We start from the raw sequence: 25,607 nt of genomic DNA, 5'->3' as shown, positions 1-25,607 counted from the left end.
AGGCGATTTGACACAGCTGCCTTCCCGATCTGAGGGCTCCAGCAACACGGGAGTCAGCCAGTCCCAGGAAAGTGTTCGTATTGTTCCCGGAACACAGGGACGGTGGGCAGAAGGCTCAGATCGGGTAACAGGCCAAAAGATGGCGGCAGGCGCCCGTAGTGTGGCTTGGTTTGTAGGCCCGGATCGATATTAAGTGGCCAGATCCAGGGAAGACCCCTCCAGGGGTATAGCAGGAGGGTCCAGGAGGTAGAGGGAATGCGATGGGGACTCGCAAAGTATTATTAGGGCCGGGATGGCAATGGATTAGTTTTGCCTGTGTGGAGCTCAGCTTCCACACGTCCTCCTCAGTGTGCGTCCGGACACGCCCCCTCCACAGACTTTGTTGATAGGCTCACATTTATAAAAATGAGTCGGTCCTGGATAAGCAACTATCAGGCCCCTGATGCTGATGTAACTGATTGAATTTGCTAGGGATCTGGGATCCCTTGAAGACTGTCTATGCTGACTATCCTATTCCTCCTCTATCTTGATGATGCTAGCTTCCAACAATATTTTTGGTTTAGGGCACCACCACCACCCCCCAAGGCCCAATAATATCGCTTCTCGGCCTTTTGACTAAGATCAAGTGTAGTATCTGTTCTTATCAGCTGCCAGAGGAGGTGCTATGCTACTCCCAAGTGTGAGGAGGGCAGATGCAAATCCAATGGTGTCATTGCACCTGGAAGGGCGGTTTTGGTAGTGACCGGTGTCTGGGCACCCTTAGAGATGTCAGCGGGGTCAAGTCTGAGCCGTCCGGAAGGGTGCTCCTGGTGAGGATGGGTGCTGCATTGGGTCTGGCCAGAGGGTTAGGTCCCTGGCCTTCTGGCCTAGATTGGGGTAGTTCTAGCTCCGGTCAGTTTTTTGGGAAAGAACACTGGCTCCCCTTTCCCACCGGGGGAGCGGCTAGTATTTCCCAAATGTAATTAGGTAGGACTGATGGGAGCGACGGTTGAGCCTGATGACAAGGGCTCTCCCTAAGCGCTCAGAACTTCATGCCTTTCTGCCTGGGGTAGGGGCTGCTCTGGTCTGGGTTGTTGGTCAGGGTTGGGATGAAAAGCCTGTGGTGAATGTGCCCCTGAAGTGGCAGTTCAGGGGTGCCGTACAATCACTGTGAGTGAGGGTCACTTTGATTTATGGCACCATGGTCACTTCACCATGCACACGTGTTTCACACCTGCCTCTAGGGCTGAGCCTTTTAGCTAGGACCAGGGGAAATGTTTTATTCCTGGCCGAAAGGGCCTGCCATTGTATTGCACAATGGTCACTCTTTCACTTCTCCCACTTCCTTCTCCCCACTTTCCTATTTATTTTGAACCCCGTGTTTGTCACTTTTTTGTACTTTTTTGTTTGGTGTGTACACGTTTTGTCACTGTGTGAGGAGTAGGGTGTGGGTCCTCGGGCCTACCCTGAAAGTCTTGGGAGGAGGGACATAGGCCTTTTGTCTTGGTTCGCCCTCTCTCATGGGGTCTCCCTTAGGGGGAGTCCCAACAAGTACTTGGGTGGGTCTGTTTCGGCAGACCCTCCAGAGAAATGGGTCCATCTGGTTTCTGCCAGATGGACCTAGTGAAGTACCGCAGTCCCTGTCAGGAGCCTAACGCCCCGGGGGATCCAGGGTAAGGTCCTTCCTAGGGAGTTCTAGTGTAACACCCACTGCACATTTTTGTGTTTCACACGCCACGGGCTTTAACAAAAAAAAAAAAAAAATGCTGTGCTGAAATTATACATCAATCACTATCATTACATATATAAACCACATACAGTTACTTGAAAAAAATATTTTTCACTACAGTGGTAATTTTATTTTATATAGATAAGACTTGATCATCCACCTTCAATAAAAAGATGCATTTTGGTATACTGTTATTCACACATAATCCAATAAATTGTAAAGATCTATCTTTTTATACATTTATTTTTTAATAATTATTTTTTAATGATGCTGTTATCTGTATTGTAAAATATACATTTGTAAATTTATAATAACTGCGATCCTAGAGTCGTTGCTTGGAAGTGTGATGCAGTTTCTTTTGATGTTACTTGGCTCAGCCCCCTGCAAGGGCTTAGCTTCAAAGTGTAACTATAGACCAGGAAAATGCTACAGGTTTGATAACATAGGTGTCTAATACTCTCTGGCTACAAAAATATTTGTCCTAACAGCTTTAGCTATTTTTAAACTACTGTTTTGATTTATATAACTGTGTCTTGTATCATATCTGTAGATTGAAAAAAAAAATCAGAAGTTCAGGCTTAATAAAAATGTACGTTGAATTAACAGATTATGTATATCTTTATAAAAAGTCAATATACTGTATGTACAGAAGTTGTAGTCACATGACCTCTGTTGTTCTTGTAGCTTCTGATTCAGCATTGGGTTATGAGCAAAGAAAAATTGTGCACATGCATTGTAAAGCTTCAAGGTGTTTGTGTCTCTAAGAAATTAAATTTGCAGCATTCCACGCAACACTTCTAGGGTCAAGAGTATGCACTAGAGACAAGTGCACATTACTGGGTGGCCAGACACTAGCAGCAGAAAAGCCCACTATAGAAGCACAGAGCATTGCCATAGAGATTCTGCACTGAATTTTAGATAAAGGGGTGGTTGTGAATGTTGTTTACTAAAGTTTTGAAATGGTTTCCCTCAGATGGCTAGTTTTGTAAGTTAAAGCATATCTTTTTTTTTTTTTATTATTCACCTTTTATTTTATTATGTAAATACATATATGCATAATCACTTGTTTATTACATCAATTTCCTTTATCTATGTTTCACACCTTTATTTCCCCACCCCAGCCAAACAGGCAGAAAAAAAAAAAAAAATTGCCCCCCCCCCCTTCCCTACACACCCGTCAGTTACTCCATGTTCCCGATTCACAAAACTCCCGCCATTTTCCCCATATATTCCTAAACCTCTCCAACGAGTCCTCTTCTATATGAATGGTTTCTTCTATAGATCTTATCAATTCAACCCTTGCAACCCAATCCTTCAAATTTGGGCCTTGCAGGATCCTCCAGAAACTCGGAATCAAACTTTTGGCTGCATTTAGAAGGATTCCTTCCCAATAGGGTTGGATCTTCATGCATTCCCACCAGAGATGCGCAAAGGTCCCCGGGGCATCGCATCCCCTCCAGCAAGTTGGATGTCCCTCTGCCCTGATCCGATGCGCCCTCTGGGGGGTCACGTACCATCTCGCTAAGAGTTTATAGCAAATTTCAACTGTCTTCATGTCTCCTGAAGAAAAACAAGCCATTCTCAAGATTTTCCTTCCTCATCTCTCATTCCACATAAGTGGAAATCCTATTTCCTTTCATTACATCCTGTAGTGCTATTTCTTCTTTTTTTGCCCATCTAGTGAAATATATATATTCCTCTTTTCCTGGTTTAAAGTAATTCGTGCCCAATATCGATAACAGTGGTGAATTATGGTCCCAATGGTACTTTCTTCCTATATCATCCCAAATTTTAAAAGTGTTAACTAGTGGATTTGTACTATTAGCAAAATCTCGGTGCTGTCGTGGTATCCAAACCATCTTCCTTAAATCTACCTTGCTTTGTGAAATCTCCATATTTACCCAGCTTCTCCCCTCTTTATTATGAATCCATTCTGCTGTTCATAAAATACAGATCGCCTGATAATATTTCTCAAAGTCCGGGGCTGCTAATCCTCCTGAGCTTTTGGCTTTCCTCAATATTGCATATGCAATGCTGGGCCGTTTATGTGCCCAGATATATATAATTTTTTTTTCCATAAAAAATTTTAGTAATATTTGCATAAAACAGTGTATACAAAGAGAACATAACAGTAGATGTTTTATGCGAAATTCCAGGGCACATAGAGAGATCATAAATATGAAATGGTTATCAAGCCTACTGAAATTCCAGCTCCACAGTCCAAGACTAATAAAATGTAGCAGTAGGACCGTGAAAGGTAGCGTGAAAAAAAAGAATACATTTGTTCTATCAAAGAGGAGAGAAAGTGAGAAAATAAAGTATAGAGAGAGAGAGAGAGAAGGTGAAGAACCATTCACCAATCGTCGGAGTGTGTGTGTGTGTGTGTGTGTATCCCCAGTGTACCGGAATGCATAGTCTTGCCGCATTTACCATAAGCATGGCCAGGGACTTACAGTACTCAGTTTTGGTTAGATGGGTATGGTGTAGGAGGTACTGTGCCCGAGAGTAATCCAAGGTGTACGTAGTGATGTGTGCAATGTGCTCATGTACCTCTTTCCAGAATGGCTGAAGGGAATCACAGTCCCGCCAATGGTGGAGCATGGTTCCCTTTGCCCTCCCACATGTCCAGCACATATCTGGAATAGATGGGGAGAATTTATGTAAGCGTGATGGGGTCCTATACCAGCGTGTTTCAATTTTATAGCCATTTTCCTGGATGGCAACATTGAGGGAACCCTTGTGAAAATATTCATTAATGAGGGCCCAATCATCATCGGCGAGGTAAATCTGAAGGTCAGACTCCCAGGCTATGCGTGCTGAATCTGGGGTGCTGGAGGTGTCATCTATGAGTATACTATATATACACACGATCAGGTGCCTTTGTGGGGGAAGTCGCGTGCATAATGTTTCAAAGGGCGTCAATTGTCTTGTCCATGTCTCTGTCGTCGCCTGGGTGGAAAGGAGGTGTTGAGTCTGCCTATACGACCAGAACAGAAAGGAATTGGAAAGGGACAAAGCTACTAAGTTCTCATAGGAGTGAAGGGATCCATAAATAAAGAACTAATGTGCTAATACTTTGTCGTGTGGCCATTCCTGAATGTGATAGTAAGTTGAGAATCCTGGTGTAAAACTGGGGTTTCCTTGTATTGGAGTTAGGGGTCCAGGGACCGAAGAGACTGTTGCAGTTTTTATCGCTCGCCCAAAGACCCTGAGAGACGGATGAATAAGAGGGTGTATCATGATCTCTGGTGGCCAATGTCGGGGTAGTAAACAAAGTAGGGACCCGAGGGGGAGTTGTGTGAATGATTTTTCTAAGGTCACCCAGACCTTCCCAGTCTCATGAATGTTCCAATCTACAAGTCGCGTAAGGTGGCTTGCCAGAAAGTATTTGTAAAGGTCCGGGAGACCAATACCACCCCTAATTTTTAGACGTGTAAGGCGAGTGTATTTAATACGGGGCAGAGAATTTCTCTATATAAATAATGAGCATGCCTTCTTGTATGCCGCAAAGAAGGAAGTTGGTAGGTTGATAGGAATGCACTGAATAAGGTATAAAAGACGTGGTAGGATTATCATTTTTAGAAAAGCAGATCGGCCAAACCACGAGACATTGAGGTTTCCCCATTCTTTTAGATCATGTGGGCTCTTTTCAAGGCTACCAGAAAGTTCTCGTTATACAAGTCAGCTAATTTTGCCATAATTTGGATACCTAAATAAGTGATGGCCTTCTGGTACCATAGAAAAGGGAAGGAGCTCTGACAACATTCTACCTCTTTTCTTGTAAGCGAAACATTCAGGGCATGCGATTTCGCATAATTGATCTTCAGGTGTGATAAAGTCCCAAAGTTTTCTATATCTTTCAACTGGTTAGGTATAGAGGTAAGTGGGGAGGCCAGGGAAAGGAGGATGTCATTTGCAAAGGCAGCCACCTTATACTCCCTTTTCCCGTATTGAAAAACCTTTAATATTAGAGTTATCTCTTAGCCGGGGGGGGACAGAGGGGGGGACAGAGGGGGGACAGAGAACATCCCTGACGGGTACCATTATTTATGGTGAAGGTGTCTGACAGGTGGCCATTATCTCTTACACTCGCACTTGGAGAGGCGTATAAAGCTGAGATGTGGGCCAACATGCGAGAGCGAAGACCAATCGTCTTCAGGACCTCACGCATGTAATCCCAGGCCACCCTGACGAATGCCTTCTCAGCATCTAGGGATAAAACAAAGCCTTGGGTTTTTGAAGTTGTGAGCCAACGGTGGAGGTTTAGTGCTCTAATGGTGTTATCCCTGGCCTCCCTTCCCGGGACAAAGCCCACCTGGTCCAAAATGATAAGGTTGGGTAGGAGCAGGGACAACCTATTAACTAAGAGTTTGGTGTAAAGTTTGATATCCACGTTGAGAAGGGATATAGGTCTATAATTCTGTACTTGCGTGGCATCTTTACCCTCTTTCGGTATGACCGTAATGTGGGCCTCTAACATGCGACTGACTGAAACCTTGGGACATGCCAGGGCATTGAAGGTGGCTATCAGCTTTGGGGATAATACAGTGAAAAAGCACTTATAATATTGCAGTGTAAACCCATCTGGGCCTGGGCTCTTTCCCATTTTCATCTGCTTTAAGGCGGCCTGCAGCTCTTCTATAGAGAGGGGTTGTTCCATTTCCTTAGCCTGCATCCGTGAGAGTGGTTTTGGGCAATATTGAGCTAGGAAGTCCCTGATGGCTTCTGATCTCCTTTCTGTCTGATCAGGGTTCTGGCTAGAAGACTTTAAATTATATAATTTTTTATAATAGCGTTCAAAGCATTTTGCAATGTCCTCATTTCTAGATAAAGATGTGCCCTGTTGATCCCGAATCTGGTGGATTGTGTTGGAAGGTCTGTAGGCACGTAATAAAATAGCAAAGAACTAGTGCGCAAAACCACACTCTCAAAGACCATGGACAATGGTACCAAATAGAACAGCTGCCAACATAAGAGGTGTCCTCACCCACCCTGATGAATACGTAATAATGGTAAAAAGGTATGTGGCGCTAATCTATCTAAGTGTACCACTCACAATAATGGAAAGAAAATCTCAAAGTAGCATGAATCTAAATCCTTCCTTAATTCACAATGCACGTAATGCCTATAGTTGGTGTAGCAACCAATAAGCATCTACAAATAATAACCATAGACCAGTGTGCATGTTTTTCCAATATGAACACTGCACTTCAGTATTAACTACTACCTTCTCCTGTTAAGAAGCAGCCAAACTATAATAAAGTGCTAAGTGCTGGTTGCCATTCCTAGTAGGAATATATGAGTAAATCATCCAGTGTGCATATTATTCCTAAAACCACACAGTGTGTAAATATGACCAGAAATAAAGAATAGATATTAAAAGTGAATTAAAAATTATTTTTGGATAAATAAATTGCAATTCCTCAAAATATATAAATAAATCATACAATGTGCATAATATTCCTAAACCCAACATGTGAAAATATCGCCAGAAATTGAAAGGAAATAAATATTACTGGTGAATAGATGAAATCCAGTTCCTCCTAATATAAGCATAAAAAACTGCAATGTAATACTTAATTAAAGGATGCGACTCTGCACCCCACATCTATACATAAGTGATCAAGTGCAAAACAAGGTGACAATTGTGCAAATTCATACATATATAAATGCGACTCTGAAAATGGCTCAAAAATCAACACCCCTCCCACCTGCAAAAAAATAAATATAAAAAACTGTGACAAATAAAGTGATCAAGTCCAAATAAATGTTGCTTCATGCAATGTGACTCTTAATGTCCATAAAAAAGTCAATAGTAACGTGCCAGTAAAGGTGACTTAGTGTTGAATTCATTCACTTAAAAACTGGTGCCGCACACAGGGGTGAGAGGTGAGAGGCTGGGGGAAACACCTGTGTGCCGCACCAGTTTTTAAGTGAATGAATTCAACACTAAGTCACCTTTACTGGCACGTTACTATTGACTTTTTTATGGACATTAAGAGTCACATTGAATGAAGCAACATTTATTTGGACTTGATCACTTTATTTGTCACAGTTTTTTATATTTATTTTTTTGCAGGTGGGAGGAGTGTTGATTTTTGAGTCATTTTCAGAGTCGCATTTATATATGCATGAATTTGCACAATTGTCACCTTATTTTGCACTTGATCACTTATGTATAGATGTGGGGTGCAGAGTCGCATCCTTTAATTAAGTATTGCATTGCAGTTTTTTATGCTTATATTAGGAGGAACTGGATTTCATCTATTCACCAGTAATATTTATTTCCTTTCAATTTCTGGCCTTATTTTCACATGTTGGGTTTAGGAATATTATGCACGTTGTATGATTTATTTATATATTTTGAGGAATTGCAATTTATTTATCCAAAAATAATTTTTTATTCACTTTTAATATCTATTCTTTATTTCTGGTCATGTTTACACACGGTGTGGTTTTAGGAATAATATGCACACTGGATGATTGACTCATATATTCCTACTAGGAATGGCAACCAGCACTTAGCACTTTATTATAGTTTGGCTGCTTCTTAACAGGAGAAGGTAGTAGTTAATACTGAAGTGCAGTGTTCATATTGGAAAAACACGCACACTGGTCTATGGTTATTATTTGTAGATGCTTATTGGTTGCTACACCAACTATAGGCATTACGTGCATTGTGAATTAAGGAAGGATTTAGATTCATGCTACTTTGAGATTTTCTTTCCATTATTGTGAGTGGTACACTTAGATAGATTAGCGCCACATACCTTTTTACCATTATTATGTAGGCACGTAATGCCCATGTCAAAATCCTCCCACACTTATTACCCTGTTCATAGAAGACTCTCTGATGGAGGACATAACGGCGCCTCGTGCGTTTCCCTAGTTCTTTTAGTAGCAAAGAGCGAGAGTGTGACAACTCTTGTAGGGACTGCTGTGAGTGTGAATGTTTGTGTGTGGCCTCTAGCCACCTAATTTTATCAATTAGCCTTACTATAGTGTCCTGATGTTGCCTTTTGACTTGCTGCCTGAGCCATTTGTTCCCCCGAATTGGAGATATGTCCGGGGTGGCATTCTTCGTGAAATACTTGCAGATTCGGAATTCTAGGCGTGTGGTATATTCCACATCCTTAAGTAAGGCGGAGTTTAATCATCAGGTTTTAGTTCTGGGATCTGAGTCTGGAAAGGTCAGGGTAACCGAAATAGGGTGATGGTCTGATAGATACATTGGGTCTGTTGTTACGTGTGTAAGATAAGTCAGGTCAGGTTGGGAGAGAAAAAAATAATATAGTCCTTGACCGAGGGAAATAACATGCGCCATGTATCATGTAATGCCAGACCCTGAAGCTGTAGTTTAATTTGGCGAAGGGCTCGATATGACAACATAGAGGTACCTGAAGAAGTGTCAATGTCTGGATTTAGTGGAACATTAAAGTCTCCTTCCAGAAGGACCATGCCCTCCCTGAAGGAGAGTAAGAGATCACTGATTTTCCTAAAAAAGGAAACCTGATATTCATTTGGGGAATAAATGTTTGCCAATGTAAGTGGCTTAGAGGCATATAGGCCTTTGATAAAGACAAACCTGCCCTCTGGGTCCACCAAGGAGTCTAACAGTTGAAAAGGAGCATGCTTGGATAATAATATGGAAGCCCGTTTAGTCTTTGCGGTGGGATTCGTGGAGTGGATGGCTATATGAGAGAGATAGTTAGTAAGTTTAGGAATAGAATCCAAGTGGAAGCGGGTTTCCTGGAGGAAAATAAACTGAGCTTTCTGCTTGGCAAGGACGGACAAGACTTGCGATCGTTTTTCCAGCACATTTAGGCCTTTTACATTAAGCGAAACACACTTCAGCGATAAAGAGTCATGGGGTCTTGAGTCTCTCTGCATGGTGCGATGGGAACTAGGATAAGAGCTATGAAAAATATGTTCACTTGCCCTGGTTTAGAAAGTGCCTGCCTACACTGAAGTGGTCAAGCTGGAGGATGAGCTAGTGCGGCCGAGGGGTGGGGAAGGGAAAGGAGGGGAGCAGGGATACAATAGACCGGAGAGTGGGGAAGGAGGAGAAAGAGAGTGAGAGGAGAGAAAGAGAAGGAAAGAAAGAAAAAAAAGGGGGGTCAAGAGTCAGAGATATAAAGATAACAGAAATGGAAAGGGATGAGACCCAGAGAGCAGGAAAGATGAGAAATTAACTTGTGGGTATCACAAGATATAGAAGAAAGGAAATACCAGAGGTGGAGATAGAAGTATTAGTCCACCTAAGAGACAGTAAGCTGGATGGTCAGAAGGGTAAGAAAGAAGGGTAAGCTTGACTGCTGTGGAGCAAATAAACAGTATAAGAAGGAGAAGTAACATTGCTACCAGCCTGCAAGTGTCATGCAATTCTAAACAGCAACCCTGTATAGAACCTTATTTGAAAGAAACTCAGTCCCAATAATCTATTAATAGCCCATTCTATAGGTCCAACAGAGGAAAATGCCATCAGAACTTGGACAAAATACTGTTGGGGGCAATATAGAGTGATTATTATAAAAGAAAGCATATTCAAATTCCTCTATTCTAAGGAGGCCGCCTAAGGTATGGGCGTGGCTTTGGGAGGAGGAGTAGTCTATGCTCAGGGAATCCTGGGAATTCCAAAACTAAAACTAAAACCCCCGACAAAATTGAGCAGAAAATAGTATCCTCAAGAAGCTAGGCAGAGAATATTATCACCCCTCCTCAAAACTTACAGTCTCAGGATGCACATATTCTAGAATCCAACTTTCTATTGTGAGTAACATATGGGATGCCCACGGATCGCCGTTTGCTGATTTTGCAGTGAATCTGTGATATGTAAGTAAGTACTTTTGATCTTACGACTTGGTACTTTTTTTCTATATAAGGTTGTTGACAGTACCAATACTTATTGGATGCTATTATGCAAACATCACCATATACTCCTATTTATGTTACAGATAAGAACATAATTACCCGTTCTATAACTACCCCTGAAGAAGGAATATGCATACTATTGCACAAATAATTTCCGAAATATGTCGGGTCCATGTGTCTAGAGAATTCAGCTGGCCAACCCCCTTCCAGTCGGGCCAGTGATCCTCCTGACTATTAGTTTGGGTCAATATGTACAAAATATTTTCTTGTTCATGTTTATTCATTGACGCATTATTGCAATAGATTTTAAATCATTGTGTCTATATGTGATATAATATTTATATATTTTCTACCATTTTTTGTATTCAATAAAGTTGGCACTTCTGTGCCTTTTTCTATTTATCTTGATTTCTTATACTTTACTTCTGCCATCAAAGTCCAAGGGGGCATCTTCCAATGCATTTGGTGCATGTACTCTTCATAATATTGCGAGATCTTAGTTGATCCAGCAGGGGGCGTAAAGCTTGTCTGTTCTGTAAAGTACTTGGGGAAAGGTCCTGAAAGAGCTTAATCTCAGTGCCATTGTGTATTATACGGCCTCTTTCCCTAGCCTTTCTCAATAATTCTTCTTTAAGTGGAAAGTTCACTATGCAACATACCATATCCCTCAGGGGCTCATTGTCTCAGGGTGGAGGTCTAAGAGCCCGGTGTAGCCTCCCTATCTCGATGGGGGATTCCTCTGGGCGGACTAGCAGCTCATTAAAAATGGTGCAGATCGTTTGCGGCAGGGAACGGAGGGTGTGGAACAGTTCAGGGATGTTTCGTTTCAGCTGCGTTCCGGTCTCCTTCAGTATCCGGGATGCTCAGGCACTCCTGTTCAGCTTACTTATGATGACAAGGTGCGATGGTTCCCCAAAAAGGCAAATTATAGTCCTCAGCTTGCAGGAGCTCTTTGCTTAAGCAGCCATCTTAGGACCCAGCCAAACCACATCCCCCCAGATATATTTTAATATATATTTTAAGTTAAAGCATATCTAAACCCAAGAGCATAAATGTAATATATTGCAGCTTACCAGTCCTTAAATGTTGTGGCTACATTTGTTTCCGTTGTAAAGAGTAAGGTACATTTTCTGCAATTACAAAAAAATACCTGTTTATCCTGCCAATGATGCAGTGACTTGTTGATGGAACTGAAATCTCCAACTACTGTATCAGTTTTTTCAGCTCTTTTGTGAACCACAAAGCAACACCCCTTGGTGAAAGGGTAGTGAATGATCATTGTTACTTTAGTAATCCTTTGTTTTTATAACATTTTTAATAAATATGTTTATTATTAATATAATATTAAATTCTATGTACAGTAGTTATATGTAATAACAAAAATGGTGTAAATCATAATTAATGATATAACATTACATACAGTATCTGCCCGCGAGATTGTGTTTCCAGTGCTGGTTCTCGGCTACAGGGTACTGTACATCTCGCAGCTGCAATAAGAAAAACACATTTTCCTATTGCAGCGAGTGTGAGAAAGAATTCCCCTCCAGGGGCATACCAGGCCCTTAGGTCTGGTATGGATTTTAAGGGGAACCCCCATACGCCGAAAAAACGGCGTGGGGGCCCCCCCAAAATCCATACCAGACCCTTATCCGAGCACGCAGCTCGGCCGGTCAGGAAAGGGGGTGGGGACAAGTGAGCGCCCCCCCTCCTGAACCGTACCAGGCCGTATGCCCTCAACATGGGGGGGTGGGTGCTTTGGGGAAGGGGGGCGCCCTGAGGCCACCCCACCCCAAAGCACCTTGTCCCCATGTTGATGAGGACAAGGGCCTCTTCCCGACAACCCTGGCCATTGGTTGTCGGGGTCTGCAGGCGGAGGGCTTATCAGAATCCGGGAGCCCCCTTTAATAAGGGGGCCCCCACATCCCAGCCCCCCACCCTATGTGAATGAGTATGGGGTACATCGTACCACTACCCATTCACCTGGGGAAAAAAGTGTCAATAAAAAAACACACTAGACAGGTTTTTAAAGTAATTTATTAAGCAGCTCCGGGGGTCTTGTTCCGACTTCGGGGGTCTCTTCCGATTTCTCCGCTCTCTCCGGCCTCTTCTCCTACTCTCTGGTTCTTCTCCCTCTCTCTGGCCTCTTCTCCCGGTGTCCGGTTTTTCTCCCGCTCTCCAGCCTCTTCTCCCAGTCTCCGGCCTCTTCTTCAGGTCTCCGGTTCTTCTCCCACTCTCCGGTTCCTCTGCTGGGCTCCTCTGCTATCTTGCGCGAGGTGTGTAACGACTTATATAGACATGGGGCGTGGTCACTGGGTGATGTCATCCGTGACCCCGCTACTTATGATGCCACCGTCCCGGGGCATGATGGGACTGTGACATCATCACCCGGTGACCAGGCCCCATGCCTATATAAGTCATTGCGCACCTCACACACTGCATTACAGTGGGAGAGAGCGTCGTGTCAACATCGGAAGAAGAGAAGAAGGAACAAGACAATGGAGAAAACCAAGCCACCGCTAGCAAAAGAGCGGAAGATAGCGGAGGAGCCCGGCAGAAGAACCGGAGACCTGGAGAAGAACCGGAGACCTGGAGAAGAGGCCGGAGACCGGGAGAAGAACCGGACACCCAGGAGAAGAGGCCGGAGAGAGCGGAGAAGTCGGAAGAGACCCCCAAAGTCAGAAGGAGACCCCCGGAGCTACCTAATAAATTACTTTTAAAACCTGTCTAGTGTGTTTTTTTATTGACACTTTTTTTCCCCCAGGTGAATGGGTAGGGGTACGATGTACCCCATACTCATTCACATAGGGTGGGGGGCTGGGATGTGGGGGCCCCCTTATTAAAGGGGGCTCCCGGATTCTGATAAGCCCATCCGCCTGCAGACCCCGACAACCAATGGCCAGGGTTGTCGGGAAGAGGCCCTTGTCCTCATCAACATGAGGACAAGGTGCTTTGGGGTGGGGAGGCCGCAGGGCACCCCCCTTCCCCAAAGCACCCACCCCCCATGTTGAGGGCATGCGGCCTGGTACTGTTCAGGAGGGGGGCGCTTGCTCTTCCCCACACCCTTTCCTGACCGGCTGGGCTGTGTGCTCGGATAAGGGTCTAGTATGGATTTTGGGAGGACCCCCACATCGTTTTTTTGACATAGGGGGTTCCCCTTAAAATCCATACCAGACCTAAGGGCCTGGTATGCCCTTGGAGGGGAACCCATGCCGTTTTTTTATTTAAAATTTGGCGTAGAGTTCCTCCTCATGATTCATACCAAACACCTATCAGTATTGCTTGTCGCTCATTGGGAAAGGAAAAAAAACACATTTTTCCTTTTCCGATGAGCGAGCCAGCTCGGCACTGGCTCCCGCAACGGGGCTCACAGGTGTCAAATCTCGCCGATAACAGCGGCGAGATTGACACAATATCACGGTCACCTACTGTACTGTATATCATATAGTAATATATATTCCCTAGACAAGGGAATTTTGCCTTAGTTTGTAAATGATGTTTGCAATCATTAACCCATCACATGCAAGAAAAAAAATGCACATGATTGGATGGGATGATGGAAGTTGGCAGAACTTCTCCATTTTCAGTAAGTTAAAGGAACATTCCCTTGCAAAGTGAAAATTTCCTTGCAAAAAGAATAGCCTTTTTGCCTTTAGAAAATCAAATTTACACACACAGACATACATATATATATATATATATATATATATATATATATATATATATATATATATATTTCCTGGCCCACCTCAAGTCAGCACACAACAGGTTAACACCGGAGCCCCACATGACCACCTGTATCTAGCTGAATAAAAGACAGCCCCTCCCCCAACTAGGATCTTCTTCTTTTTTGGTCTGCTCTAGGTCACCTGTTGATTGCAGTTGGTAAGTCATTTGTTTGCTGCATCCCGCCTGCCAAACTTACTCCTCCATGTCCAGCCTCCCATGGAGTTGGAAGACCCTGAATGCTGAAGGTAAATCCTTTTAAAAACTGGGTGCCTTGTGTCAAAGCCGTGGGCAAAATGATGCTTAAACAGCATTGATATTGTACAGGTGTGGTATTATAAGAGCTCTGCTCTGTCATCATTGCCTCTCCCTTTGGGTTTTTTTTCCTGTCTTTTTATATGCAGCGCACTGCACTGCTCTCCTGGCTTTATTGTCAGCCTGAGAGCAGCTGTGAATGGTGTCACAGGGTGCAGGGAGATGGGCAGCATAGGATGGGAACCACCAGACGCCATGCAATGGTGTAAATGATTTTGGAGGTCTGGAGTTGGGAGGGCTTCTCTCCCTCTCTCTCCCTGCAGTCCTGCCAGGTAAATGACTTACCTTGGATTCTGACTAGGTCTCCTGCCTGTCTTTGGATGTGCTGCCCTGGCTCCCTTGCTATGCTGTGTACTTCTGAGGGTTTGACAGTCTGACTGGTTTTTGTCTCAAACTCTGTGTCTGGTGTCTGCTGTCCGCCTTTGGAAATGCTACCTGAAGCTCACCTGCTGATGCTTTAAAGTGAGTGGATGAAGGCAGATGGCTCTTAAAGAGACAGTCTACCTGTTTTTTGGTGAGAGGTAATATGCTTTTCTCCATATATTTTGTGCAAATATGAGCTTGCCACTCCTGTTAGTGGCACAGAAGATTAGCAAAGGTAGGAGAGGGCAACGTGGGACATGGTTTTTAAAAGAGTACTCAAGGAAATGTTGCATTGTTTCTGTATGGAACGCATCTGGAAAGTGGCAAAACGCATTGAGAATGCATCAAAAACACTGATGCAGAAACACATCTGGAACATAGAAATTGTGGCGATCTGGCCATCAGACTTGCACAGAATCTATACAGTGACAGATTCTGCCTGCCAGTTAACTTTGCTATAAAAACTTCAGAAATGTATTACATTCAACACAGGAAACTACAAAATTTGGCATAGTTTCTGGAAAGAGTGTAACCCGGCGACTGACTTTTGGTTGATACTTTTGATGGACCTGGTATAGGCTCTGGTGCACTCAGTCACTGCTACAGTATGAGAGCGTTGTGGTTATGCCACTGGAGGGCAGACGGAACTTCTACACAAGCCTTTGACATTTCCTATAATGGGAGGTTATTGTTTGGCCAAACACTGAACAATGCAATTAAGCGAATGACAGGAGGAAAATTATGGACGGTGGCCACAGATTAGTAAGAGGAAGCTGCCATCCTTCACTCAAGCCTACTGAACTTCAGAAAGTGCAGGAGGCCAAATCTTATAGGATTGGCTGCAGATTTAACAGATCACAGTGGAGGTGTCTCAAAGTTACTTTTGATATGAATTCAAGTCCAGAGTAAGCTGCTAAGATGGCTGGAAAGTCTTTTGAAGGTACGTCCAACCAGTCTCTTCCAGTTGGGAACAGGGGGCCTGAGTAAAATTGATGGTTGTTTGGAAGACAATCATCAAAGACCAGTGGGTCCAAAATACAGGTGGGAGTACAATGGGGAATTCCACTGACCACTGAATTTGTTTAATTTATGTTCAACAGATCTCAGAAGAGAAAATGTTTGCAAGATTTTTATACTGCTACAAGGCCATCATACCAGTGATGCCGGAAACATAGAATTATCTGTGGGCCTTTCTCCCCAGTTTTTCTAGTACTTAAGGCAGGAGCCTTCTGGCCTGTTTCAGTCTGAAGGAATCAGACATACATACCAAGAGGTTTAAGATGGAGTTCATGCAGACAGTTCCAGGGACAATTCATCAGGAGGACCAGTTGGTATCAATTGACTGGCCGACTCATACTTCCAAGTACCAATTAATGCCGAGCACCAGAGGTGTGTGAGATTTGTGGTGGCCAGATCTCATTTCCAGTTCAGGTGTCTGCCTTTTACAGAATTGGAACAACCCCAGGAATCTTTTTGAAGATCTTGTTGGCAGTGGTGGTACCTTTGGTCAGGTGGCACATAAAGGAGTTTTCAAGTTGCCTTCTTTAACGTATGAGCTGGGTTGTCTATGGATTAAAAAATCTTTGTGCCTATACAAAATTCAACAAGAACTGGAATTTTGAACATCGGCACTGTGCTTCTTTTGGAGGCGTGCAAGGCCATTGGAATGCTGTAAAACACTCCCCAGGTATCTCTTGAATGGAAGGAAGTCTTTTCTAGCATTGCAAGCCTTTCAGGATCTTCCAGGGGGCTGAGTAAGGTTGACAGCAAGACTGTAGTAGCCTAAATTGCCTGAAAAGGGGACACCAAAAGCCTTTTCCTGCTGCATCTGCAAAGAAACTTTTCGTGGAGCAGAGAACCACTTAGTCGGTTAAGTCCAGGGAAGCAAAATCTTATTATTGGTTCTGTTAGGTAGAATATTTTTTCTACAAGTGCCTCATACCAATATTGGCCCTATGGGGCAATATTATGGGGCAGTAGTTCTCAGGGAGACTTCACTGAACATGCAGCTTCTGATATTTGCAACAGGATACCAATGCAAAGACTCCGTCATACAAGATACGTTCATAGTGCCATGGAATTTTCTGTCTGATCTTTGTCTCTGGTCGAATGAAATCTTTTATGTCAAGGTCAGTAACAGCACCCCAATCCAACAAAACTACTTTTAATAGCCTGGCTATGGTATAGGCTACACTAGAGGTGCAGGGCTTCTCATCTGAGGTTGTTCAGACCTTGGTGACCAGAAGATCAACCATGAACAATACATAGGAGAGGATATGAAAGAAGTTTGTTATGTTTGCTCAGCAAAAGCTTTCTCTCCTGCGTTCCCTGCTCTAGCCAATATGCTTGACATTTTACAGTCAGCGCTAGAGGTTGGTCTGACATTACAACTCCATTTAAGGTACAGATCTCTACTTTATCTTTTCACAGGCTGCAGATGGGTGAAAAAGCCAGTGACAAGATGCTTCTTCCAGATGACAATCTATCATAGGTGTGTGCCAACTAGTGCATTAGGGTGTGCACCCCAAAGCTTAAACACACACACACTTTATATATATATATAGATAGATAGATAGATAGATAGATAGATAGATAGATAGATAGATAGATAGATAGATAGATAGATAGATAGATAGATAGATAGATAGAGATAAATATAGATAGATATAGATAGATAGATAGATATAGATAGATAGATAGATAGATAGATAGATAGATAGATAGATAGATAGATAGATAGATAGATAGATAGATAGATAGATAGATAGATAGATAGATAGATAGATAGATAGATATAGATAGATAGATAGATAGATAGATAGATAGATAGATAGATAGATAGATAGATAGATAGATAGAGATAGATAGATAGATAGAGATAGATATAGATAGAGATATAGATAGATATAGATATAGATATAGATATAGATATAGATATAGATATAGATAGATATAGATAGATATAGATAGATAGATATAGATATAGATAGATAGATATAGATATAGATAGATAGATATAGATATAGATAGATAGATATAGATAGATATAGATAGATAGATAGATAGATAGATAGATAGATAGATAGATAGATAGATAGATAGATAGATAGATAGATAGAGATAGATAGATAGAGATAGATATAGATAGAGATATAGATAGATATAGATAGATAGATAGATAGATAGATAGATAGAGATAGATATAGATAGATATAGATAGATATAGATAGATATAGATAGATATAGATAGATAGATATAGATATAGATAGATAGATATAGATAGATATAGATAGATAGATAGATAGATAGATAGATAGATAGATAGATAGATAGATAGATAGATAGATAGATAGATAGATAGATAGATAGGTAGAGCAGTGGACTGTGTCAGTAGGGCAGGGATTGGTGTCAGTAGTTTATATTCATTTTTTTACTATTATAACAATTGTATTATTGTATTATTTTTTACAATGATTTATTATTTTTTACAATTTATTATTTTTTTTAATATAATTTATTAGGAGCCCCATTGGGGGACTTTGGTGCAATATATCAGGGGTCTGAACAGCCTCATTTTTGAGACAGAGAAAGGGACTGAGGACAGAGATTTCCCAGTCCCTTTCTCTGCAGCCAAGCAGTAAGGGGAATCTGCGCAGCACAGGGTGATTAGGGTGTGCCCGGGCACACCTGGCACACCCTGTATGCACACCTATGCAATCTATATATGACCTTGAGGGCAGTGGCGTAATTAGAACCTTCAGGGCCCCGGTGCAAGAAATCATGAAGGGCCCCCCTGACCCCCAGCTGGGGCCCTTCCCTCCGAGCCGATGGCGTAAATGCCAAGGCCCGGTCGCAAGTGTGATGTTTGTGACCCTGGTAGTTCTGCCACTGGCGTCTGTTTTTTTTATTTTTATTGTATTTTCTACCATTTATTTATTGTTTTACAATATTATTTTATAAAAAATATTTAAATTTTTTTTTTTAAGAGTTGGGGGGCTTTGGTGAGATATCAGGGGTCTAAGCAGACCTCTGATGTTTCACCTTTGAGAACGAGAAAGGAGATTGAGAGCACAGCCTCAGCTGCACAGAATGAATGGACAGGAATAGCTCTGTATAGAGCTGCCCCTTTATTCGCAAACTGAAGCATAGTAAATACAGTTTACTATGTTTCAGTTATGAATGGATTGAGTCCGTGATCGGTATGGATCACTGACTCTCCATGCAGATACCCTACAGCAGCTGGCAGGAGAGGGGAGGGGGGAACTCTGCTGAGCTGTGTGGACAAGGGGAGGGGCCAGGGAGAGCACATAGGGGGGCAGCAGAAAGAAGCTGCATAGGAGGCGTGGTGGGTGCGACTGCATATAGAGGAACTGATCTTTCCATTTCCCCCACTTCCAGTGTTGCCAACCCCCTGAAGTGAAATTTACTGGCAGGATGACAAAATTTACAAACGGCACCACTTTTTTTACTGGCAAAAATCATGAAAATTACTGGCAGATCTGCATTTTTTACTGGCACTGCAAAAAAGTACCTAAAATTACTATTTTCAGTGCTAAACAGTGCAAGGATACATATTTGAACTATAAACATATAGCTAGTGCTGTTAGCAATGTGTTTAAGCTAAACAAAAGTCAAAAAACATATTTCTCCATTGACATGAAGGTCAGGTTACTATAACCCAGCTAGCACTAGGTTCCCTCCTAACATCAGAGTCTGTAGGGATCCCCCTTACAGTGAAAGGGAACTCTTATGTAAAGGGGAACGCTGCAGATCATGATCTATGGGGGAACTCTGATGTAGAGGGGGGCTCTGGTGACCAGAGACCACCTTATATCAGAGTCCACTGTGTTCCCTTTACATCAGAGTTCCCAATTACATCAGGGTCCGCAGATTGAGTTCCCCTTTGCACTGTAAGGGGCAATCCTGCAGACTTTGATGTAAAGGGGAATGCCAGGAACTCTGATGTGGTGGGCACTCTGGTGACCAGAGACCACCTTCCGCAGAGTGAATACACTAAGGTAAGGGGAGTTACTAATTTAGGGGGAAACCTTTATATCAGTGCCCCTTACATTATTGTATTCACTCCCCCTTACATCAGCAACCCCCCTAGACTGACTTGCCAGTGCTGTCACTGACCTCCTCTCAGGTGCATCGTGCAGGGCTCAGTCAGATGGCTTCAGCTTGGTGGTTCTGGTTTTCCTATGGTCTCCTCTCCACAGTCCACACACGTCTGACTTCTCCCGTGACCCCATGATCCCGGCGGCGCTCCCACTCTTGACTCCTTTCCCGACTCCCCCTCAGAGACTGCAGACATGATGTAGGAATAGGTCAGAGGCTGCGGGCAGGAGATGGTCAGAGGCTGCGGGCACTGGGCAGGAGATGGTCAGAGGCTGCGGACAGGAGATGGTCAGAGGCTGTGGGCACTGGGCAGGAGATGGTCAGAGGCTGCGGACAGGAGATGGTCAGAGGCTGTGGGCACACGAGATGGTCAGAGGCTGTGGGCACATGAGATGGTCAGAGGCTGCGGGCACACGAGATGGTCAGAGGCTGTGGGCACTGGGCAGGAGATGGTCAGAGGCTGCAGACAGGAGATGGTCAGAGGCTGCGGGCACTGGGCAGGAGATGGTCAGAGGCTGTGGGCACACGAGATGGTCAGAGGCTGCGGGCACACGAGATGGTCAGAGGCTGTGGGCACACGAGATGGTCAGAGGCTGTGGGCACACGAGATGGTCAGAGGCTGTGGGCACATGAGATGGTCAGAGGCTGTGGGCACTGGGCAGGAGATGGTCAGAGGCTGCAGACAGGAGATGGTCAGAGGCTGCGGGCACTGGGCAGGAGATGGTCAGAGGCTGCGGGCACACGAGATGGTCAGAGGCTGCGGGCACACGAGATGGTCAGAGGCTGCGGGCACACGAGATGGTCAGAGGCTGCGGGCACACGAGATGGTCAGAGGCTGCGGGCACACAAGATGGTCAGAGGCTGCGGGCACAGGAGATGGTCAGAGGCTGCGGGCACAGGAGATGGTCAGAGGCTGCGGGCACAGGAGATGGTCAGAGGCTGCGGGCACAGGAGATGGTCAGAGGCTGCGGGCACAGGAGATGGTCAGAGGCTGCGGGCACAGGAGATGGTCAGAGGCTGCGAGCACAGGAGATGGTCAGAGGCTGTCACTCACTGTGATATACACACAGACACATTATATATATACACACACACATCTCCATGCACAGTGACAGCCATGAGCACACACACAACGGATCCCATTATCAGAGTAACTTCATCACAATGCACAGTGTGCTCTGCAGACATGAACACCGCACAGCCCCGGTCATCCCCGGCACACATCGGTCACCCCAGCCCCGGCCACCCAGTGGGGAACGCCGCACTGGTTCGGACTGCAGGCATGGCTGGCAGAACAAAAGGCAGCAGCAGACATGGGCAGTGCCAGGTGCCCACCTGATAGTGGGTAACCCCGCAGAGAGTGAGAGAGAGAGCGCCGGAGACAAAGCTGGCAGGCTGGGATGTACTCACCGGAGACGGAGAGTGGAATCCGGGTGATCGGGTGTATATGGAAGTTGGAACCAGCAGAAGAAGAGCTCCGGGCAGGGGGGAAGAAGGAGGGGAGAGCATCCAGGGAGAGGGGAGGAGAGAGTGACTGTTACCTGTCCTGCCGTGGCCGGGCCCGGTAACATGGCTCCTCCTGCTCCCCCCGCTGAACCGCCGAGAACTGAAGATCGAGCGGCGGCCGGCGGCTTCTGTTCAAAAATGGCGCCAGGCGGCGTCATTACATTACTGCGCATGCGCCGGCCTGCCGAGCTTGTACGATCTTTCCCGAGTCCTGCAGGCTTCGGAACGGCGCATGCGCAGTTGCATGGCCGGCCCGCAGCCATCTTTTTTACGGGCACCGGCTGCCCGTAACGGGCATTCACGGACGCCCCGAAAATGGGGTGATTTCTTCGGGCTGCCCGTAAATTAACGGGCGGTTGGCAACACTGCCCACTTCTCATCTCCTTTCAGCAGCTGCAGGAGGAGAATGGAGAGATCAGTTTCTCTGTATCAGTGTTTCTCAACATTTCTTCAACATTTTAGTCAAGGTGCAACATATTGCCTCTTCACTGCCTGTCAAATGCCTCTGAAAAGCGATCTACATCGCTTTTCAGAGGAATTGTATTTTCTTGTTGGTATTATGAACCCACCCTAAAAAAATCTGTTCTGATCGTAAAAGAAAATGTACGCACGTACGCAAATACACACATATACATATAAATACATGCACACACATAAACGCACACACATAAACGCACACACGAGCAAACACACAAACATGCACATACACATATAACTCTATACACATGCACACACACACACACACATAACTCTATACACATGCGCACGCACATATAACTCTATACACATGCACACGCACATATAACTCTATACACATGCACACGCACATATAACTCTATACACATGCACACGCACATATAACTCTATACACATGCACACACACATATAACTCTATACACATGCACACACATGCGCACACACATATAACTCTATACACATGCACACACACATATAACTCACATATAACTCACATATAACTCTATACACATGCACTACACATGCACACACATTAGGGTGACCACATTTCCAAACTGCCATTCAGGGTCACACCGCCCCTCCCCCCCGCGCCCGCCCAAAAAAGATGTTTTTTTTTTTTTTTTTGCCAATTTTTGGGGAAAAAAAGCAAACAGTAGTAACCAGTTTAGACAGGTGGCATGCAATGTGCGGGGGACAGCAGCAGATCTGAGGGGGAGTGTGGGGGACAGCAGCAGATCTGAGGGGGAGTGTGGGGGACAGCAGTGTGACAGACTCACCCGAGACAGAGGCTATTGGAGGGGACTGAACGCTAGCCTGTTGCCTTTTGATTATGGGCCCTGGATTTTCAATGGAACGGTGCTCTTTGTGGGGTGAATTGGAGATCCGGTTTGAACTGTATTAATCGGACTCAGTCGTGTATATATGTATATTTTGTAGGTTGTTTGATTCTGTTGGGGACTCCTTGCTGTGGATCTGTGTCCCTGAAGAGGGAGGGGGGGTTCCTCCAGCAGCCCCCTCCTGATAAGACTGATTCATTCTGTTGGGACACATCCTGTGAGGAGATGCTGGTGTCATCAACCTGTGTTTATGTTAATTGAATGAGCTAATGACATTGTCCTCTATACAATGTAGGAGACGGGACGACTGCCATTGTGTTGATATAACTGTGTGAAGCTCGGTGACCACAAGTCTGGGCGAAAGGTCATGTCTCAGTCACCTAGGCTGTATAAAGGATTAGATAATTAGCTCATGTTAATTAGGTTACGTTTGTATTGTTAGAGTAATCTTCTCCTGTGTATATAAGACTGTATTCTGGTTCTGAATAAAGTGCGTTCTTAGTAGCAACAAGCAAGTGTCGCCTTGTTTGTGCTCAGAGAGGTTGGGATATCTGTATACAGACTGGGAGGAAGTGGTATATGACGGAAGCACTCAAGCGGAGTGTGGGACGTTCCGTGACATTGGTGGCAAGCAGCGGGAAAGCTTCCTGGAGTCTGGGACATCCAAACCTCCAACTGGATCCAAGATCAGCATAGCAGACTTCAGTCACCCCAGCAGAGATATGGACCTGGCATCAGAGTTCCCGGGGCTGCTGCGGATCATCCTTTCAACATACACCAGGACTGTGTCTGAGGATGAATACCTGGAGCTTAGGCAGCAAATTCGGGTGGAGCTCTGGATTGCAGCCCTCCGTCTCGCTGGTATAAAACAGGGCAAGTGCTTTCCAACCCAAGAGCAACGGGCCAGTGACCAACGGGCATTGCGGATGGCATTCCTGGGAGAGCAGCCCCAGGAGCAATGGGTGACTGAGTTGGACAGGTTGGTCCAGCAGGAGATAGAGCTGGACAATCGTTATTGGGCTCTGCAATGGCACGCAGAGGAGGGATATTTAGGGGAGACAACAGAATGCTCTCCGGAGGGATATGACTTTGGCGGCCCTGGATTGCTGTGGGAGAGCCTTACAGATCTTTTTATGTTTGGCGATGAAGGGGAACCTGACCTTGAGGACCTGAGAGACTATAGAGAGTCTATGCTCGGTCTTGCAGGGGTCTCAGAGCTCAAACCTGATCTGGACCATTTGCTAAGGAAGGAACAGCATCTGGAAAGGGCATACAGGAAACTGCTAGAACAAGTTCAGCAGCATGCCAGAGAATCGGCAGTGGAAAATCCGGAGATTGCCGTCCCCAAACCTGAAGTGCTGACAACAGGGCAGAGCTCTGCTAACCTCTGCCCAGAAATGATAGCATCTTCTGGGTTCCATGGACAGGAGATGGTGAACCTCTATCCCCAGACATCAGTTGCAGAGACATGGGATTTGATAGACTTTTCTGCTGAGGAAGAACAACTTGATGAGCCTCCAGCAGAAGAGCTGCTATCAGGGCCAAAGTTCACTGTGTTCTGCCTAGCACCAACAGTGGCTTCAGCCTTCCTGAGAGAAGAGGTAGTCGGCCTTTCTCCCACAACACTGACAGGGACATGTGATTTTCTGCCAGCAGCATCTATGGAGTTAAAACAAACTTCTCCAGCTGAAGATCTGGTAACTGAACAGAGGGTCCAAGACCTCTGTCCCACACTTTTACCAATTCCAGTGACTGGGGATTTAATAGATGTTTCTGTAGAGGAGGAACCACCTGGCAAACCCCCAGCAGAAGTGCTGGCAACCGGACAGAGGGTCCAAGACCTCTGCCCCACACCAGCAGCAATTGTGGAGGCTCAGGCTGAGAAGATGGCAATCACTTCCCAGCAGCAGATACAGGGGGAGAAGGGAGAGGAGGTGTGTGTTGTCCCTCCCCAACAGTTGGCCAGGGTGGAGGAAGTGGGCTTTCCTCCCCAGCAAAGATCCGTGTACCTGGGAGACAGTACCATCGACATGTCGTCCCAGCAGCCAGATGAGGGAATAGAAAAGGAAGCAGCTGGCTCCCTTTTCCAATGGCAACTACACAGTTTGGGAGTGGAGGAAGCCAGCCTCCTGCCCCAACGGTTAGCTGGAGCGGAGGATGCAGAGTCCCCAGCAGAAGTGCTGGCAACAGAACAGAGAGCTACCAACCTCTTCCCAGCAGCGGCAACAACTGTGGAGTTCCAGGGAGCCGGGGCAGTTGGCCCCTCTCTCCGACGACAAGCTGATGTAGTGGAGCTGCTACTCCCAGCTGAATCGCTGGCAACAGGGCAGAGCACCGCTGGCCTCTGCCTAGCACCTAGTGTCCCTCTACAGCTTCAGGAAGCTGGGGTGATTGGCCCCTCTGCCCAGCAGCAGACTGAGCCCAGGAATGTTAAAAACAATCCAGCTGAAGCCCTGGCAGCCAGACAGAGAGTAAATGACCTCTGCCCCACACCTACTGAGGTCAACTATTCCTTGCGGCCAAGAATGGAGATCATGCGGGAAGACTATGTGAGTTCACTCTGCCTGACTAACGTATGTCCAGACCAGGTGGAGGTCTGGGACCTTGTTAGTCAACCTTTGATGGGGGAGAAATGTGACAGGCTCACACGAGACAGAGGCTATTGGAGGGGACTGAACGCTAGCCTGTT

The 25,607-nt window shown here is 45.1% G+C and overlaps 1 pseudogene; it reads left to right on the top strand.

The window, feature by feature from the left end:
• Window positions 1–595: 595 nt before the first annotated feature.
• Window positions 596–762, top strand: LOC141135867 (U2 spliceosomal RNA; annotated as a pseudogene).
• The last annotated feature ends 24,845 nt before the right edge of the window (window positions 763–25,607 follow it).

The sequence above is a fragment of the Aquarana catesbeiana genome, linkage group LG03, assembly GCF_042186555.1.
Source record: "Aquarana catesbeiana isolate 2022-GZ linkage group LG03, ASM4218655v1, whole genome shotgun sequence".
In the NCBI taxonomy this organism is placed as follows: Eukaryota; Metazoa; Chordata; class Amphibia; order Anura; family Ranidae; genus Aquarana; species Aquarana catesbeiana.
Note: the sequence above shows the minus strand (reverse complement) of the source record. Positions and strands in the feature narration are given on the sequence as shown.